The sequence below is a fragment of the Coturnix japonica genome, chromosome 4 (assembly GCF_001577835.2).
Source record: "Coturnix japonica isolate 7356 chromosome 4, Coturnix japonica 2.1, whole genome shotgun sequence".
Classification (NCBI taxonomy): Eukaryota; Metazoa; Chordata; class Aves; order Galliformes; family Phasianidae; genus Coturnix; species Coturnix japonica.
This window is the reverse complement of record NC_029519.1, coordinates 21,437,929-21,443,382: the sequence shown is the minus strand read 5'-3', so window position 1 is coordinate 21,443,382 and position 5,454 is coordinate 21,437,929.

The window sequence follows — 5,454 nt, the reverse complement described above, 5'->3', positions numbered from 1 at the left end:
ACATCAATTTTGTACATATAATAAGCCCATAATAAAGAGCTATCATTAGTTAATCAGATCTCTTCTACTTCCAATCAGAGGTAATGTGTTATCTGAAAGAGACTGTGTATTCTGAAGGAAGAAAAATCATGTTTGCTTTATGCATTTTCTCTTCAGTTACTCAGACATGGACTTTGGTAATGAATATTTGTGCAGGCCCGAGTCCCTTTCACCTCAGCTACTTTTTGAAATGGTTGACTGTGAAGCTTTAAATCTTGTGCTATAATGACAAATTTGTAAAGATATGGGGAAATTTTCACTGGATTTTTTTTTTTTTTTTTTTTTTAAAGAATTACCTGACCTTGGTGTTTTTGGGCTTACTACATAATAATTTCTTTGATGGTCTCAGTAAAAAGTTTCTAAACTTTTTTTCTAGTGGACAGTCAGTACTCCTCACTCAGATTTACTGTGGAGTTCAATAAGAGTGCTGCTTTCTGCTTAGCTTCCTCCTGTGACTGATTTGCTGGGGAGCTGCATTCATAATACCCTGCTGTCTCAGCTTGACAGGCTTAGCACCTTTTTCTCTTCCTCTGAACTTCCTTAACTGCCTTTCTGGCATATTTCAGGCTTAGATACTTATAACTCATTTTAAAGGCAAACTTATAGTGACGTCCTGGGAAAAATAGTTCTCAGCAGAATTGTCAGAGCTGGTGGCTGGAAGAATATATGGATCCTTTTAGTAACAGGAAAGATGGCATCAATCTGAATGGGGCTGACAGGGGTAAAAATGAGTTTCACACAGAGAGTTCTGCCCTCGTATTCACAAGTACTTTTCTTTGGATCTGTACTTCTTCATTGATTTGTTACTGATCATAATTATTTACTATCAATGGCCCTGATCCTCAAGGGCATCTCCTTGGCTCAAAACTGTACTTCTTCCTGGTGCGTATGTGAGAAATACTTATCTGGGCAGCGTAGTGGAGAACACAGAGAAGTGCATGGGGATGTCAAAATGAACCCTCACCTCACATTGTCAATTACTGTGTTGCTGATGCATATACTTTGAAATTGTTTTAGAGATACCTAATAGAACAACTGCCAGCCTGATCCTGTGGGTTATTTTAAATGCCAGCAGAGGGGGCAATAATGAGAGTGGAACCTTTAGCAAACAAATTTTTCACCAGCTTTAGTGTTCCATATAGGAAGCAAAAAGTACTTGGACATTGTCCACCTGTGATACTACTGTCATAATTTTCTTGTTTTCTTGTCTAGACATACTATCAGAAAGCAGGACATTTATAATTAAGATATCTATATCTAACGTTATCTATATCTAATGATATCTATATCATAATGTTAGCAGTGAACAAATGCCTCAAGACTGATTTGTAATGGTGTGTCTGGCCAGTGATGAAGTTACCTGGTGTTCTTCTCAACAATCTCTTGCTAAGAGATCAGGATGAACCTCCATTAAACACCCCAAGCCATGCTGAGGTGCAAATTTTACTCCTTCTCTAAAATCAGAAAATAGTGATTGCCATTCCTCTGCCAAATCAGTAGATTCTTCCCACCAAAGTTCAGGAACATCTTTCAAATGTGTTGATTTTGGAAATGTAATTCTGAGTTTAGTCAGGAAATAAAACCAGTACTAGGACAGATGAATGCTTTTCTGAATTCTGACTTCCTTACTTTTAAATGTATATGATTAAATTCATTCACCAAAAAGAAATTATGTTTGTGTGCCTTGGGGTGAGGTTCTACCTTTGCACACAGGAGAGGAAGTGAGAAGTCAGAAATGTCTTCAAGAAATGTTTCAGGCCTGAATTAACTGCACACATAGATCCACTTCATCTCCTTTTTGTTTCTATTAATATATTGTTGGGGAAAGTACCTTACAATAACTTCTGAAGTGCCTCCGTGCACAGCAAGATAGTATTTTTTTCCCCTCTAAATATAGATTAAATATTTATAATGATGGCTCGATTGTGGTATTTTTTCTCATCTATCTCCCTGAATGAGATCTCAGCTGAAGGAAAAACACTTGAGAAGAAGAGCCTGTGCATGAGGGAGTGTGTGAAGGAGCCAGCTTCTCCTCGGTTATTTTTTTTTTGTATATATTTGGTTGCAGAAGCATGCAAGGCATCAAGAATCAACAGTAATGATTGCAGAACTGGGTGTTTGTTGGAGTTACTGATACATGATTCATCTTCTTCTGAAGTTCAATAACTCTTCTTAAATAGCATCAGCCTGAAAAGTCCTCCACTGCAGAAAATGATCTATTTGGGTGCTGTGTGAAGTGATACAGGTCAGAGTTACAGAGAATACAGAATGAAAGAAAAGATTATGTATTTGGGCTCATATCTATAGGTAGACTCTTTGAAAGTCAGAAATGAATCAGAATGTAAGAGTTATTATTAATTGCTGAAAAGCAGTCCCTTTTTCTGGCATGTTACTTGTCTGGTGGTCAGCAGCTGACTTTTTTTGTAGCTTTTCCTGCTTTCATCTAAAGAATGGAAGATGATGTTCTATGACTAAATCTTAATTTAAACTACTGTAGTTAATGAGCAAGACTCTTCTCTGTTACGTTATTATACTTGCTGCCTTGAAAAGTCATGATGATGAATCTTACAAAATCATAGAAAGTATTCCTTTTTTAATTTGCTCACCAGAAGCATTAACTGAAGCTTCAGGAAAAACAATAAATGTGGTCCCTGAGGTGTGTGAAAGCAAATGATTTTGTCTGTTAAGTTCCATATTGTATTGAAGTAACATTCGAATATCTCATCTTACTTATGTGGTAGGTGAAAAAATTCCAAAGTCACAACAGATTCACATGGAAGCAGTAAAGACATGGGTAAAAACATTGTTTTGGAGCATCTACATTTACAGAATCAAAATTGAGCACCCTGATGTGGTTGTCACCCTGCTGATTGCAGGGGAGTTGGACGATATGGCCCTTAGTGGTGCTTTCCAACTCAAAGTATTCTATGATTCTACAAAATTAGGAAAAAAAGAAAAACACATAGAATACTGTGACATCAAAGGATCACTAATGAAAAGTGAAGAACAAATTTATTCATTCTTCCAATAAAGAATGAAATCCCATAGCCCATAATTGAATGACTAAGGACAATCCATACACTATGTGGGTTGAACTGGGGAAAGGTGGGTGACCCAGCAACAAAGGCATGCTTGATAGTGAGAAGATCCATTTCAGTTATCTGCTCTGTCAGGGGATCTGCCAATTAGAGCAATATTTAGTGTGACAGTGCTCGCATTTTTACATTTGATTAATGGAACAGAAATTTGAGGGTATGTTGACAGTTTATAGGGTGCTTAGGCATTTTTATATTGACAAATGTTAAGAGAAATGATTAGAGAAGTTTCTATTTTCTGGATTCAGACATAGGCCAGATTATGAGATAGATTCAGATTTGCTCAAATGTGTCCTTTGCAGGGCATTGCAAAAGGACTTGATGGATCTAAGAAGAGCAAATTGAGTTAGAGGAAAAGTGAATCTGTTTCTCCAAGTCTGTAGTTGTTGACACAGTTTCTGTTCCAGTCCCATGGCATTGTTCGTATGAATTTGGTCATCTCACTATGGCTCCTTATTTGTCTGCATGAAAGATATGTTTTCTGTTTCCTTGAGCTCTGAGAGAAAAGCAGTGCATTTTTAAAAGATTCAATCATCAAAGGCAAATGTAGCAATAACTATATGAGGCCTCAATATCATATAAAATTAAAATAGACAATCTTAGAGGAGAATTGAAAATAATTGTTGTGTTACAAAGTTAGTATATGTAAGTACATAGAAAGGACAACTCAATGAGTAAGATGCTTTCAATAAATCTCAATCCCTTACAATAGTGCTGATTTTTTCATAAAGAACAGAAAATAGAACTGTTCATAGTTTTCGTAAAAGGTCAGGAATTTTCCTTCAACACTTCTGTTACATATTTTAGGGGAAGCCAGGTGAATTATTCATGAGCAGTAATGATGCAAACAGCAAAAATACAGTAACAGCTATGTTGGGGTGCTAAGTTGTCTTTGCAAGCATTTATGAGTGCATACAGTAGTTCTGAGTAGATGGAGTGTTCTAGAATAGCTGAGTTAGACCTATAGGTTAAGAGTTAGTGGGCGGGGGGTTTAGGTAGGTGTGTGTATAGGTTCTCTCACGTGCATTGGGTTTTGTGTAGCAGGTGTACGCGCCTGCGCGGAATTTAGGTTGGCATATAAGGTGTGTCATGCAGCAATATATTGAGAGAAGACATGATGGCATCCATGTTTGTGTCTCTCTCCCCGGGACAGTTGAAGTCCTGGGATAAGTCAGGTTAATTGGCGAATACGTTGCAGCTAAAGAGAATATTTGTCTCCGCAAACTTGACAACTTATGTCTCCGTAAGCAGAAATTTAAGAAAACAGATTTGTAAACTTTAGCCAACTGATAATGCTCAAATCAGGCTTTGTGCAATAAAGAATATCCAGAACATGAAAAGGTAAAAGGACTTGAACTGCTTCAGAAGGGAAATTTCAGTAAAACATTCATAATTTCTGATGAAATTATTTTATGCTATGCCTGATAATAGATGTGTATTTAGTAATACATTTAGTACTGGGCACTTATTATGTTAAGTTTGATTTGCAAAAGGAACAGAATCTTGAATTATGGATGCACAAATGAATTCAGTTTATGCTCAAGTAGTATGGATTAATGTGTAGAAAAATGATATGCCCTTCTCAGTCAGCAAAGTGTTCTTATAGAAGAAAGGAGGCAAATAGTAAGGAAAGAGAGGTCTTTCTAATATGTAGTTTGAGAAAATATTTACCTTGTGGCTTTCAAAATAATACAGTACACTGGTACTGACTTTTGAAAATGTCACTTTCTACAAAGACAATGAACACTGACTGAAAGGCTGAAATGGATTTGAAAGACAATTAGATTATTTTCTTTAGAAGCACAACATTAACACATTCTGGTAACAAAGAAGTGAGTAGGATTAAAAACAAACAGAAGAAGAGCAATCAATTTTAGCCAGATGTTTTTTTCTTCCTAAAATAATTTGCAATATACTACAAGCTTTGGGTAAGAGACAATGGGTAGAGAGGAAAAAATCATTTGCAAATATCTTACATTTGTTTTGCCATTTATAATGTGTCTCCTGTCATACCTTAAATGTAGAATCAATTGTCCCTGCCGGCTGAAGTCTGCTGCTGCACTTCTCCAGAGAAGTCAGCCTACCTTCCCTCAACTAGATGAGGCATGTAATTGGTGATGGGTTTTATCACAAACCATGGAGCTTGTTCATTTGAGAATAGGCCCTGAATTTTATTTTTATTGCTGGCTCAAGGCAGGATAGTGTCTGAATGTCAAAACAAGGAGTTTCCTACATTTACAGACACATTTATTTATTTATTTATTTATTTATTTCCCATATGCAGGTATAAAATAAAGGGGACTGCTTGTAAGCTTCAGGT